Consider the following 15,875-nt stretch of genomic DNA (forward strand, 5'->3'; position numbering starts at 1 on the left):
ATATATATATTATTTTCCCAGAAGTATTTGAGTATATGTATAGATAAATTCTATCAGAATAACATGACGATACAGGTATGTTTAATTGTTCCTTCACACGTGTCTGTTTGTCATTACAAAGCTGAAAAGACACAGCTGCAGAATGGAACAAAAAAAAAAATGTAATCTGCTTGAGGTGGACGGGAAGCACCATTCATGAAAACTTTTCTGGTTAAATTAGAGCTGGTAACTGGTAACTGCAAAGTCTTTGTTTAAAAAAAAAGGAAAAGAAAAAGAAGAGGAGAAAAAAGAGAGGTAGTTACAAGCCTCCTGCAGAGTGGGCAGAGGGGAGATAACTACAGGATTTCCAAATCTCTTACTGATCAATGACAGTGAAAGGAGGTGAAAGATGTGGAAATCTTTCTGCTGCCCTGACAGGGTCTGCCATGTCCTGGCAGAAGCCTGCAAGGGACTGGTGATGCTGCACAAAGGCATTTGCAAACCACCTGGAATACTTTTTTTGCTCCTGAAGTATGCAATTTAAAAATGCAACTTCTTCTATACCCAACTGCTGCATAACAGCACAGAATTTGTATGCTGTCAGGAGAATCTGAACAGTTAACGTATGGACTAATTAGAAGGAATCCGTGATATAATGAACTTCTGAGGAGGTCACGGCTGGAAAACAGCAAGAAATACAAGTTTTTTCTTCTTTGTCTGGGAGCCATTATCTATTTTAGTTCCTCTTTATTGAAATATGAATCATGTGAGTCCTACCTTTGATTTATTTTTTTATCTGTGCTTTGTTGACTTCATAGGTTATACAAAACACAGCAGAGGGGAGCCGTGAGACTATATATCAAGCATTATAGTGCATTAGAGTAATCACTTTTCCCTCGAACACATTAGATGTTGTCATCAAGTTTTATGAGTAAAGGTGTTATTTTTCTCAGAATCTCCTAAAACTATTCATCTTAATTAGCAGTAATATAATCTTCTTCATAAAGTTAGAAAACATTTTATTACAAAGAAATTTTGTGGTAAATGTACCCACGTAATATTTCTAAACAAACTGATAGGAAATTTTTTTTTTTTTACAGCTCAGAAAGCTTTGTGCATTAAAAAAAATAAAAAATAAAATTAAAAAAAAAAAAATTGCAAATAGTGTAGTAGAGTTAAAAGTCATGGTACTTTCCCCTGAAGGAACAAGGTGGTGAGCTCTGGTTTGTAATTCACAGGATAACTGCTCCCAGCACTTCTGATGCCCCTCCACCTTCTGGGCTGTAACCGCTGATGCTGTGGCAGTGTCCCGGGTACGTGACTAGTAGTTGTTCTTTGTTCTCCTTGCTGTGATGTGACATGTTTTCCTACAGTCCCGTGTGAAACTGTAAGTACTTTTTGTCTTTTGACCCTGATCCAAAAAAGCTTTTTAATCGGGGGTCAGACTCCCACTGACCTCAGCAAATGCAAAATGGATTGTGTTATAGAATGCCACATTTTGAAAAGAAAAACAATACAAAGAGATAATCCAGCTGTCGATGGCCAACACTATGAACAAATTTCTTAAAGATGAGCTCAGCCGCCATCCACCAAACTTACAAGGTGAAAGAAAATATGGGCTAAATAGTGCTCGTTCTCTGAGCCACGCGTGATGGTAAGCCAGGACACCGAGTCACAAGTGGCAGCTCCCCAGCAAGCTGGCGCTGGTGTTGAGAACATTGTTCCACACAGTGTTATTTCTAGTCCCAGTGTTTTGCTCCCTTTTCTTTTTTTTTAAAGGGGTTGATGAATAGAAGACCCTGAATGAAGTGGTTCAGCATTTGTTTTCTGATGTGGCAAACAACAAACGTTGCACTGTCGTAGCTGTGTTCAAGGCCTCCTTATTCATCAGCAGCCTTAAACTAGCTGTGTCCTGTCATTATGAAACACTATAGATATTTTTTTTCATCAGTCACAAAGTGGAATTTGACAAGAGAAGTGCTTGGAGAACAAGCATTAAGAGACATCTTGTACATTTGAATAGGGCATTTATAGATTATTTTTATCATTGGGCCAAAAAGCTTACCCTTTAAAAATTCTGAGTGCTATTCCCAACAGCAGCGTTACCCTTGCAAGATTTGCCTTCAGCTGAGCGTAACCCCTTCACCCCTAACTTCTTTCTGGCCCCGTGCTGGGTGCTGTGTGGCTTCTTACATTTAAAAAAAAATAGACATCCTACGGTGCTGATCTCTGAGGACAAGGAGCCAGTTCAGCACTGTGGGACCCCAGATTGTCCCACCCTGCCCTGGCTGCTCCCAGGCAGGAGTCAGCAGAAGCAGGGCTCTGAGCTGGCTCTCTTTCACCTATCGTGTCCCCTGGGCAGTAGCTCCCACGCAGCATGGCTCTGGCTGTGCACAGCTGCTTCACAGTCCTCTGAGCACCCTGCACTTCCACGTGCTGTTTAACTGGTGATCCAGTTGAACTAGCATGTTTTTACCTGTGTTTTGCCATTTTACCGTGTGAAAAGATGATGAGTTACCCTCTCAGAGGGTCATGCATATAGAGCTATTTTCCCCCACTAACTTACTGTTTTCCAGTGTTAGATTAAATATGTGCATTTGAGTGTCAAAATACGTACCTCAAGTTCTGTTAAAGTGAGAAGATGTGGTGTGTTTGTACAGTAAAGCTTCATAGCTTTGTGCAGGTGGTGATTACTCCATATGGAGCCTGGGCGAGAGAAGTTACAGTAAATGCTGGCATTTATGGGGAAGCTGGTTGTCCATTATGTCACTCAGTCCAACAGCTTCATCTGAAATTTGTTGCCCTTTGCTTATAGACTGATCCTGATATTTGAAACACAATGAGTACTGTACTGCTCAGGTGTCCAGAATTTGAAACAAAATCCATTATAACTGCATTAGGCAGGGGGCTTTACGGTCATGGGGCACCAATGATAGTGGCAAGGGAAAGCATCAGGAACTTTCAGCTAATGTTTGTTCGCAGACATTTCTACACAGTCTTAAAATAACAGTAATTGGTGCAGAAAAAGCAGGTACAGCATGATCTCTGCCACTACAGGAAAGTAACTGCACAGATAGATATATAGATATGTAATGTCAGGAATAGTGAAAATGAGATGTGATACAAAAATGCAAGTCATACTTTTAGATGGAAGATGGTTGGTTTTGCTGCACTGGCTTCTAATGGCAATTTCTTCACAGGATGCTTCGGAAGTGATGGATTGAGGCACACACGTAATGACCTGTTCCAGTCAGAAACTGAGACAGCCTCAAAAGGAGTTGCCAACCAGATCTATAGAGTGAGACATGTGAGTGTATACAAGAACAGCGCTAGCACATTTTGCATGTCTGTCTTCCTGCCAAAACAAGAACAAAAAGTCAGGACTGCACATTTTGGAGGATTAATCATCTGAGATTTTTCTTTAATTTATTACCAACAAAAAAAATGTTCACTTTGTTTCTATTTTACAGGGAAACCCACATAACCTTTAAAAGGTATAAATTAAGTCCACATAGGCTGTGGGTCTGTGCAGCAGCTGTTCACATTATGCTATATTTTATCTGCATATATTTAATCTTTTTTTTTCTTTTTTTTTTTTTTTTTCCTGAGCAACTGTCTCAATCTATCAAAATATTTGTAAATTGATTCAGTTTCTGGTGAAATTTGCTCTCACTAGCACAACAGAGAGATAGGGAAGACTTATGCCCAGTGGGAAGGAAAATAAAAAACAAAACAAAACAAAATTGTTTTCCAGGTCGAACAGCTCAGTCCTAAGGCATTTGCCATGAAGACTGTGTGAGCCAGTACTCTCACTTAGCAGCTACCTCATTTCTGGGAGATGTTTCATTTCATCAGACAGCTTTCTCCACAACTGAACAAGCACAAACAAAATGGTAGGTGATGAAGGACAGTTGTGCATTTCAGCAGAGGAGGAATTCACTTAGGGGATATTCGAGGACTGTTCCTGTTTTAACTCCTAACTTACCATGTCCTTATCTTGTTTTCTTCCTCTGTGTAATGGGTTAATGCTTCATTCCTGTATTTTGGAAACTTTCTGTAGTCAGAGGGTGTCTGGGGGGCAGCTGTGTGACAATTTACTACCATAATGAAACAGGTAGGCTGGTAACCACATCCCATCACTTATCCAGCAAATTGTGTCTGCATTAGTCCAGCCTCCTTGTAATTGACCCTGAGCTGACAGGTATGGGAGGAAGACCACTTAAGCCTTCCAAATCCATCACTGCCTTTCTCGTGAGATAACACAGATCCCTGTGATAGACTCATCACGCAGGGAGGAGTGACGTTAAGTCCTGAGAAAATGGCAGTGAGGGCAGATACCATCATGACACATAACCACTCTTCAGAGCTATCCTGGAGGAAATAAGTTTGTTAAAATCTTGGGATGTGGGATTGTTTTCAGGGATGAAAGCATGCAAACATGCAGATATAGCAGCATTGCCCACCAATACGCTCACACAGGCTTGTCTATCTTCAGCTTCTGTGCCTGCAGTCATATGAAAGCTGTACACCTGAAGTTATAGAAATCCACATGCTTTGATTGCACCCTGAATAAAATAAGCCTTGCAGCTCAGATCAATATATTGAACTTTAACTCTGCCTATAAAACAGAAAATCCAGATGTCAAGTCTATTTTTAAACTGTAGCAACAAAAGTGAGTTTGATGTGCTTGATAAAGCAAGTTTTCAGTGTGTGCCGCGCTACCTGAGGCCTCACAGAAGGGTTTGCAGGGTGAAGGAGCTGGCTGGGCTAGTTGTGTAACTCGGTGGATGTTTCAGCCCGGGCAGGAGCTGCTGGTAGGGTGACCGGAGCAAAGAATCATTGCTTTATGCACAGGCAGTACCAAGCATTGACTGCTCTGTACGTTTGTCATTATTTTGGGCTCATTCTTCATCCTAAATTAGGTTGCAGGTAAGCCACAAGCTTGTTACAAAGCAGAACGGTAGGCAACCACCCTGACTCAGCTGAAACTGGTGTGTGTGTGTGCCAGCTGGGCCCACTGATGCTCCTGTTGTGCCCAACTGTAGTTTAAGGAAGGCACTGGGGAGGTAGTGCTGCCAAGCAGGCACTGCTCTCTGCTGGCAGATGGGCAAGGACTTTCCCAGTGCCTCTGCTCTGAGACCAAGGCCTACAGTCACATTAATTTTGCTTTGACCACTGATGGGAAGAAGTGGGGGAAGCACTCTCGAAGCACTTGTTTCAGCTGCAAGCCAAGGCCCTACCACCACCTAGCTGAGATAAACGCCCCCCTGCATTTCCCAGACTTTTGTCCTGCCACATGTGACCTAGGCTAGAAAATGCACATTTCTTCAGATATGATTTTTCTTGCCATCAGGATTCCTTGTTGTGTTCCTACAGCTCCCAGGAATGTTAAAATCTCATGCAATTGATGCCAGAACCATGCAGTCTGTTGATGTCAGAGCTGTGTGCGGGGACTTCAGTATAGGCGAGAATCATACCGCTGATTATTTCACTGATGGCTCCTTTGACATTCTGGACTTCATCTATACTGGTTAAGTGGCCAGATGTCCTGAAGTTGTTGCATACAGCTGGACAATAAACTGTCTGCTACAGAGAAATGGCAAAGGCCTCCCTGCTTTATTAGGATAAAACTGGCAGTTTTATTGGCTGGCTTTTTGCCTTGATCATATTTACAGTGTTAGAGTCGACCTATTTAAATCATCTCAGTAGTGAGCTGGATACTCTGTAAAAGCAGTTCTGGTTCCAGCCTGAAGAATAGGTAGCTGTTTAATAGAAACAGAGGAATAATTATTTTTCATATTAAAATGTGGGTATATGACAGTTCATCGCAGCAGCTGACAGCTTGTTTTGCTGCAGGCAAAATACATCTTTGATAAGGTACATTGCCAACATGAACCCAGCTAGTTTGAGAAACACACACCAGCAAATCAGTGGTTTTGCTACCTGTGTACGAGATGTGGTTTTGTGTGTTAATACATGAAAGAACCTACTACAGGTGTTGTTATAAACAGAAGTTAAATCAAAACACGACAAGGCCAGGAGCAAGCATCAGCCTGCATCAAACGACTCAGAGAGCTGATAAATGAAGGATCCCCGTGGCCCTGACTGCAGGGCTGGTTCTCAGGCTGTGGTCTGTGGGACACTGCTGCTCTGGAAGACATCAGAAGGTTTTCTGTCAAACAGCTGTGAAGGGAAGAAACCCCCTTTTCCAAAAAGCCTACACACACGGTCCCACAAGTTGCAAGTGTGGTGCGTGCATGGGGTCATGGCTGGATGTATCGGGGGTGCTGCTGGGGCACAGCGCGGCAGCCGCAGCGCACACATCACGGGGAGCTCCTGGTGGCGGTTGGGATTGTTTGTTTTTTTTCCTTTATTGGTTTGATTCTTTCCCACTACTGCAGAGAAAGTCGGGGTTTCACAAGTGTGGCGTGGGGAAATTGCACGTGAATATTGCTGAGCCGGGAGAGCGGCGGGAGCTCCGCGGGGCAGGGCAGGGCAGGGCAGGGCAGGGCAGGGCAGGGCAGGCTGTGCCGGCCCGGGGGAACCCACGGGGAACCCACGGGGAACCCACGGGGACCCCACAGGGACCCCCCAGCGCCGTGGGGCGGGCTGCCCTTGCTGTGGGTGCCGGCAGGCCGCGGGGACCCGCAGCGCAGCCGGGCTGCTGTGCCGCGCAGGGCCAGCAGGTGGCGATGGAGCTGCACCACGGCACGGCCCGGCCCGGCCCGGCCCGGCTCGGCTCGGCTCGGCTCGGCTCGGCTCGGAGCCCGGCTTGCGGCGCTCCCAAGGCTGCGCGGTGTGCGGGAGGAGCAGAGCGGGGCTCTTTTTCCCCGGTTATTGCAGTTAGGGAGAAGCAAGTGGTAAATATGGATAAATTCTAGTCGTGAAGGCGCAAACAGCCCGGGCTTTAAGTCTTGTGGTCGCAGCAGCGTTGTAGGAGCTAAGGAACACTCGGGGCCAGACAAGGGAGAGGAGCCTGGTTTAGCAGTCCTGCCTGAGCCCTTGGCTGAAAGAGATTTTCTGAAAGCAGTGCAAACATTTGCTAGCCGAAGTTATGAAAACCTCTTCAAAGCTTTGGAGCAAACGGTGCTGTAAGTGCCCTTTGCCAGTTTAAAGTTTGATTTAGAAAGTTCTTTTCATACAGTTCGTGAGAGAAAGCTCTACATCCATGAAAGCTTGCTGGATGCGTTACCAGCTCTGTGCAAAGGTGAGGGCAGACCCACAACTGTCTCCATCCTCACCTGCCTGGGAGAGTGCTGGAGATGCACTTAAACATGCGTGATGACGGGCAGAGCTAAAGCAGAATATAACTCAAATAGTTTCGGAAGAGAAGACAAGGTTGTAAAGAAACAGCGTATTGGGACATATCTGGGTACTCAGCAACTAAAGAAATGTTTTGCAAAGTTTATTTTTTGTTGTTATTGTTGTTGTTGATTTTGTTTTTTAAGTTTAGGAAACTAGAGGAAGTATGCCAGCAAGTTAAATGGGCTGATATGGATGGGCACAATGCAGCTTATTTCAGATTCTCTCTGCTGCATTGGAAATCCATCCTGATCCAATCATATCGGTCCATTATCTCATCCTACCTATTAGGCTTGCACAACCAACCCCTTAACTGATGTCAGTTGTTATACCTCAACTGATTTCAGCAAGCAATGCCAGCATATATAGGCAGTCTTTCCCTATACACCCCCTTCCATCCCTGCCAACCCCTTGACCCTTCCCGGGAAGCCCTCCTTTGTTCAGCCAGTTCTTGTCTTACAGTGGTTTAACACCCTCTTTGGTCTCATGAAGTGCACACTGTTCTTAGCCTTGGAGGTTGCTTTCAAATAGTCAGCCTTCTAGTTATTTCTTTAAGACCTCTTGCTGGTATTTTCTTCTGCTTAGGTACTTGAGCATCTCTCTGTTTCAGTTGTCTATATTGTAGTAGGTGACCTAAAAGGAATACAGCAATTTATAAATAAGCACTGTGTTATTTCTTTGCTGCCTACAGCATGTTGCTGAAGGGGCTCACATAAAAATCAGAGATTCTAATGATCATGTCATTATTTTTCATTCTGGCTTCGATAAATATTTGTTTAGCAGCCACAAACTTCTTTGAACATACTAGACCTTTCAGTTAGGAGCATGATGTGTGCCACTACTTGTCTGCATGTCACAGGTGCTATATTTTTGAGTGGGAATAAAAGAGGTCTCATGATTCAGCTACTTAAGTATTGACATTAACCAGGTTTTCAGAAATGATTTTCTGCTATTTGGACGCCTCAGTGAGAAAATTACCAGTCCCTAAAATGTGGCTGAAAATACAGGGGACCACTGAGTTCTTCTTTGGTGATTTAGGGATTTCACAATGGTATTTACTCTTTCAAAAATTCTGGACCCAAGTGGATTTGTAGTGTTTTCTATGTAAAAGTCAATAGCCGCTGCTAAGTAAAAGAAAACTCTGTAAACTGGTGTCTCTGGGGAACTGCAAAGAATGAATGTGTTAACTGTCTAAGCTGCTATGCATTAGCATGAATCCGTGGGTTAAATCATTATTTGTAATTTGAGGTTTCCTGAAAACCTTCTGAAGAGAGACCAGGAAGAAGCTGCACAATTATTTTTTGTTTTGCCTAATGAGTCTGGCAAAGTAGAAGGTCACCTCAAAGTAGAATTTTTCGAAGATACCAACATCTCCTCATCCTAAAGTGTGTGTCTGATAAAATGGCTGGAGCTCAAGATGTGTGTACTTCACTAATTGAAGGTCGTATTTGCATGAATTGGTCTAACCTTAGCTGATAGCTACCATTTCAATTCAACATCACTTTTCTTACAAGGCAGAGAGATGCATTTCCTACAAGAGATACTTTTCATAATACAGTCTCATCAAATCTAACATAGAACGGTAAATTCACATCTATGAATAATTTAATCTTCCCCATTTTAAACAAATAGAATGAACAACTAAATAGAAATAAAATCCATATACAGTAGTGAAAATGTAATAGTGTGTGTGTATATGAAACATCACATACCACTTTGTACAATGAGTTAAGGATTTGTTGATCTTAGGCAATAAAGAATCAATTCGATTATAATGCGTAGCCTCAGTGAGGGTTTCCAGGATCTTAGAAATTAATGCAGTGTTCATGAATATGGAAGAGGTTTCCTTGTGGGATTCAGAAATGAGGTGACAGTGCAGCAGCTGGCCAACAGGTCTGTGTGACTTTTGGATCAAGGGTATAAATATCATCCATTGCTGCAAGCACAAGTTAAAGATGAGGCTTATACAATTATTTGTTAAGTTGGTTCTGGTGAGAGGAAAAAAAACAAAAACAACAAACAAACAAACAAAAACCAACTGTTGACTCAATCCAGAAACACAATAAGCAAAAACTTTTATTCTTTAGGTTACATTGCAGGCAGAGGTATATTCCTTTGAAGCTTCTGGTGCTGGTCAATGTCAGAAGCAGGATACTTGCCTCAATGATCCGTTGCTCCTACCGAGTTTAGTAGTTTCTTCTGAACATAAAACTAGCACTTAGAAGGTACGTAGGTCTTTCTCAATTTATTGTACTATTGAGAAGTGCTCTGAGAAGAGATGTGACTCAAGTTCACAACATTTTCAGATTCTATTCAAGCAGTAAGAATTTTTAGTGCATTTTTAGAATATTTGGAGCTAATGGGAAACAAAATATTTTGAAATTAATTTCAGCTGATAAAATAATGATCCTAAATCAAAGTTCTCTGTAAATGTGCAAATGCCTTCCAGCATAATTGCTTACAGTTGCTGTCTAGAAATTACAGATAGCTATCACCACAGAGGAGCAGTTACCAGGTGTGAAAATGAGTTTGTGTATAAAATAGCTCTGGCAGGCCCCCAAACTAAAACCACCTGATTTCATGGAGCTCTATTTAGTCCTACTCCACCAGAGACCGCCATCTGAAAGTTGTCTCTTTACTGATTTGGGGCGTCATGGAGGGTTAGATTAATGATAGCTGAGGTAGCAGCAAAATACAGGATCTTAAGAAGGGGATAAATTACAGCCTCCTTTGAGCGTCAGTATGCGACACTGGGAGACTTTTATGCCACAAGCTGGGTTTCTTGCAAGGACTGTAAAAATTTGTCAGGGCAATTGGAATTACTAATTGCAGGTTTATTTCTGTATTGGAAGGAGAAGAAATTATACTAGTAAGTACAGTTAAAAATTGCTCAGCAAAAAGAATTTGTGGCCATATTGGAGAATGCTGAGCAAGGAGACAACTGTGAAAAGATACCTCTGTTTCTGAGTAATTGGGCAGCAGGATCCCAAGGCAATTTTTTTGTTACAGAATCTTCTTCACAAAACTCTTTGCTGAAATATGTGGATTCCTGAGATGTGTCACCCTGAAAAAATCAGCATAGGGTTTCCTGCAATTTAATTTTGTACACATCAACACATTTCTTGATTACACTTCAAGCTTTCAAAAAAGATGCCAGTGTTTCCCTGCAGTAAAATTAGGACTTAAATCTTCATTCACTTGTTACACATAGCTCTGCTCTCTGTGGACAGAAGCAGACAATCTGCACATGCTTTGTTCTCTACCCACAGCCCTTGGATACACTCAGTGACATTGTATAGACCAAGGCATTAGTTAGTGCAAACACTGGTTTCCAAAATGCTGTCAGATCAGAAAAATGGTTGACCAAGCTCTGGTGAGTTATTTTTCATTGTTGGTTTTTGTTTTGTTATTTTAATAATAGGTCAGAGGAAGAAAAGCCTCATTACAATCACAATGTATGCCATGCATAAACCCTAATTTACAACTGCAGGGGAACACTGTATTCTGGATTACCTGTCAGCTGTAGACAGCGCCTATCACTCCACAGTTGCAATGAGGAAGAAATAGAAGGCTGCCTTTCTCTGCTCCCAGGTACTCCTCTTCTGCAGTGCCATGGTGAAATATTAATTACATTTATCAGAACAGGATTAAACGTGGAATGAATGATTAATTATTTGGCACTGGGATAGATTAAAGTTCTGTCCAGGGTTTATGTATTCATTAATTACTTGTTAAATCAAAACCACACTACTGTCTTTGGAGGAGCTGTCTTTTCAGCTGTGTTGGTGCAGTGCTTTTACAATCAATTTGGTTTTCATTGTTGCCTTCTGTAACAAAACAGTTGCCACAATAATTTTTTCTTCTACCTAAGCATGGTGAAGAAGTCTTTACATGAATAGTGCGTGATTTACTTCCTTACTGATCTTACCTTCGTATTTTTCTGACTTGTTTGATACTTTGAAATGGTCATTATCATAGGATTTACCACAGCACATCCTTGCTAAGGTTTTGCTATCACAGCAGGGACTGATTGGAGTACATTTACTTCTGCCCCTTAGCAGCAGGGGAAGCTGCTCTAGAGAGAGCAGATAAGCATGAGCCTTGCCTGCTAGGTGGTGCCTCCACCAACGTGTTCATACCACACTGAAGTGACACCCAGATGTGATAGTAGGAGGGTCATATTTTTGACTGTTCCAAAAATAGAGCATTTCTGAGCTGACAAGATCTTTGGAGAACTTTGTAAGGCTTCACTTTGTGTTGACAGTATCATGTATGTGGAAATTGGGCTTGGTGGTATTTTCACTTAATTTTTTGTGAGGGAGATGTCAAGAGTGACTGATTACTGCAGTGATCATTTGGATCTGATGGCACTTTAGTCCTATAGTGTGTCACAGACTGAAGGCTGTCAAGCAGGTTCAGTTTTGCCTTGTACTACCTGCCTTAATGTCTTTTTTTTTATATTGCTGGCCATGCTCTTCTTCATCATTGTTTATCATAGTAAATAACTGCTGTATTGCTCTAAATGGGAGAGCAAAGGTCTTTGTGGTCTTATGTGCCATTTATCTTGGCTGATATTTTGTGAGTGAGGGAAGCCAACATATACGTGTGTTTGTCTTCTTTGTATGACGAATTTCTGTTTCTCCACAAAAGTCCCGTGCTCATGATGTTCAATATTTAACAAAGTGAATCAGGATATAGCTCACAACTACGTGACTGAAGGCTTGCCAATACATCCCAGTAAATACTGATCCTTCAAGTTTTTGCTTTCTCTGCTCTGACATCAGTATACAGCAACCTTTTGGTGCTTCTATGAACATTATTGATAAGGGAACACTTTATTTCTTTTCCAAAGCATTCTTGAGAGTGCAGAATCAAGAGCTGTAGGTTTTTAGTTTTATAAGAGGTGCAGGGGTTGATTAAAAATAGATTCTGTTCAGGTCTATGCGGATGTTGCAACACGATGAGAAAAATAACAGAATCAGTCAAAATCCCAAGTACTTCTAGAAATGAAAAATGGAGAAAAAGGTCAAAATGAGTGAACACAATTGAAAAAGATTAACCTCCTCCAAACGCACCCACCCACCCACTCTCCCACCAGAGAACTCAGCTGTTTTGGACCATGCACAGCAACTGCAATGAGCTGGTTATTCTTTCAGGCAAGCCCTGAAATTCCAGGGCTTGATGAGCAATATTATGGATGTAGCACTACTGAGGGATACTAAAGAAATGTCGCAGTGAAGATGTGAAATACCACACTGAATCAATAAACAGGCTTCTGACTAACTGAAAGCAATGGGGCAGATTCTTGTTTGTTGCTCATTTAAATAAATCCATGAGTATCAGGAATCAAGTTGTGTGTCCCAGTGGAGCGGTGCCATGGAAGGATATTGTCTAACTGAAGTGTAGGGGACGTTGTGGGGAAACTCACCTTTTCTGCAAAGCATTTGCCAGGTTTTGGAGGCTCCTGGATTTGTGAGATGTCATATTTATTAGTCAGTTCCCATTGCTCACCATCATAAATTAAAAAAAAAAAAAGAACACCATTTTTTGTTTCCTGGACCAACTGTGTTGTATTGGTCTAAGTAATAACATTCTTTATTTTTAAGCCAAGAGCATTTTGTTTATGTATTCTCTCCACAAGGGAAAATATACTTCTGCTATCGCTGCAAAGCACAAGGGACAGTTAAATCTAATAAGTTAATCTAGACTTCTAGAAACAAAATTAAATTTTCAAATAAAGGCAAACTGACAGCTAAGGCATAAATCTTTTATTTAAAATAGAAAATAAGCCCATTCAAATGCAATCAGAGAAGACAGATGTAGGTAAAAACAAGCAGAGATAGGATATATGGTGCATAAATTTGCTATGTCTGTATGATAGATCAAGCAGGGTGACCTTAAAAATGTTCCTAAAACATCAGCTAAAATATGAAATTTGCATATATTTAAATACTGCTTGTTAATATAAGATGGACTAGAAAGAATGTTAACACTGAAAGTAAAATACAGCACAGGTATAAAGTGTACAACAGAAAGGTCACATTAGCTATCAGAGTGGCTGAAATGTAAATATTTACTAGCTTGGAGCTGGCAGTAAGTTCTATAAATGAGAAATATTACCTTCCACCGTTTAATATATCATTTCAGGTAAAACATTTAAGTGAAAAAAGACCTTGATTCAGCGAAATTCATAATTAACTAAATGTTAAACATCAAACATCTTAGATCCAAATTACCTTAATGGACTGCTCACAGATGTGATTTTCATTGAAGCAGAGGCAGGTGTCTCTAATGAAGGATGTTATCAAGATCATAGATACGGATGCTGTGAAATTTTGCCTGCTTTTGGAATGGTGAAAGGAGCTGTTTCTACTCAGATTTCTCAAATATTTTTCATTCTCTCTTTCTGGGTGCAAAGCTGTTGTAGATAGTTGGGTTTGCTTAGGCATGGTATTAGATTGCTACTTGGAAGGTGGCATTTATTGCCTGTTTAGGAGAGAGAATACAACTTCTCAAGAGGACCTAATATTAAATTATAAGGAGCTGTTTCCTTGGACAAAAAGTTGCCTGTGGTTTCTTGATTCCTGCTCTTTCGCTCATTCCTCTGTCACCCTGCCCTCAGAGCAGTGCCTAAGCCATGATGCTTCCCAGTATAGGATGTTTAGATCCAGTCCCCCCAGGTGTCTGCTATAAGTGTCCATCTTTTTTCATCATATCCTCAGAATGGGAATTTCTTCAACTACATAGGCAGCAGCATAAAGACCACTCATTCAGCTCTGATCCCCTCGAAGTGTTTGAGACTGGCTTGTCCATCTGGTCATCCCTAGAAGTACATCATAATTATCTCCTGGTTCTCAATAAATCTGGGTTTTCTAGAGATTTCCACTGTAATTGGATCAGTCATTAATGTAGCCCAGATTTCTCACAGTATTCTGCTGAGATTACATCTGTTCCAATACAGTGACCCAGTTAGAGCTCAAGATATCTGTGACTATGAAAAAGGAAATATGTTTGTACAATGTTATACATATTGTGACGTACAGATGCAGTCAAAGAAATGTTAACGTAGTTAATTCTGATGGTATTGTCCAGCCCCTGGGAACTGCAGGTGGATGTGTGGATGACTCCAGACGTGGATGTAGGTACCAATAGGCACAAGGGATTTATCCTTCACTTGTCTGATGTTTTGTTCTGTTGTTTTGTTAGCTTGTTAATGTTCTTTTCCATGGGTTTTGTGAACAATTTACTTTTGAAGTGGTATAATTCTGAAAGGTCTTTTTTGTATTCATTTCTAGGAAGAGTGTAAGTTCTTCGAGTCATTGATTAGTGACAAATGCCATCTATTGAGAAGTTCTCTTTATCTTTGGGATGTCTGTTTTGAAGGTCACTTCCATTTATTAAAGGATTGCAACTGTACACTTGAATATTTCATGAATTGTCAGTATTGTTTCTGAGTGTTTTTTTTTTGTTTTTGTTTTTGTTTTTTTTTTTGCAATACTGCCCCATAGAAAACAACAACAACAAAAAAGACAAAGGTCAGATAATAGATTTTTAAAGTTACCCAGAAACCTACACGCTGACCTAATATCTTGTCATAGGTCAAATTGGATTGTTTCCGTCTGTCACATCTGTATTGCATAACACAGGACAAACTGGAGTATGAGGTGATGTATATGGTGCAATATGGGAACACGGTTTTCATACTGACCCTCAGCTACATGTGGTTGGCAGACTTGTATGTATAGACCTCTGATATACGGAATTACCTGCAAACATTCAGGGTGAAAACACAAAAACAAACAATAGGAAATAACCAGAGGGGCTTGCAATGAATTTATCTAGAGAAGATTAAGCACTGGATTCCCTTGAATGCGTGGCATGGTCTGGAGTTGCTTTACTTTGTTCTCAGTTGCTGAGAAGTGTCATTGTCTATGGAAGGCAGGATTTAGTGCGTAATAAAATGCTTAAGTCTCTCACTGTCCCTTGCTGAGAGCTCCTCCTGTGCAGGGCAGGGGTCTGTCGCTCAATAGCAAAGGTCCTAGACTCAGCCTTCATTGATGATCTGGGTTTAGGTGTTTGCAGTCTCCCCCTGTGGGGAACAGACTGTTGAAGAGAAGGTCCTTCACACCGAGGGATTACTAAATCCAGGTCATTTACAAAAGATTTGGTCTGCGATAGAGACTTTCCTGTGTGTTGCTATAATAAAACATGCCTTGGCGGGAGACATTTTAGAAATGCTGCTTGTAAGAACACAACATTAAAGTAAAATTAAAATTTTGCCCTGGACTCCCAGCACTCTGAAAATTGAACTCTGCTTCCAGGAGTATATAAACTTCATTCACATACTTTTTTCTTTAAATGCTGACTTGAAACATTTGGCTGCTTTATAGACTGACTGGGGTTATATAATCATTAGGGCTTGCTAACTTAGGGAAACAAGGCTGCTTTGTTTATAAAAGGTCTGTTCAAAAAATGATGCGCGGCTCCAGCATGGTCTTTCCTATAGATTAGCCACAGTACAGTACGTGTATTGGGGCAGCCAAAATACATGTAGACAATTAGCTTTTCTACCAGAGACTAGTTTTGTTAACATT

Source organism: Anas platyrhynchos, chromosome 12 (assembly GCF_047663525.1).
Source record: "Anas platyrhynchos isolate ZD024472 breed Pekin duck chromosome 12, IASCAAS_PekinDuck_T2T, whole genome shotgun sequence".
Lineage (NCBI taxonomy): Eukaryota > Metazoa > Chordata > Aves > Anseriformes > Anatidae > Anas > Anas platyrhynchos.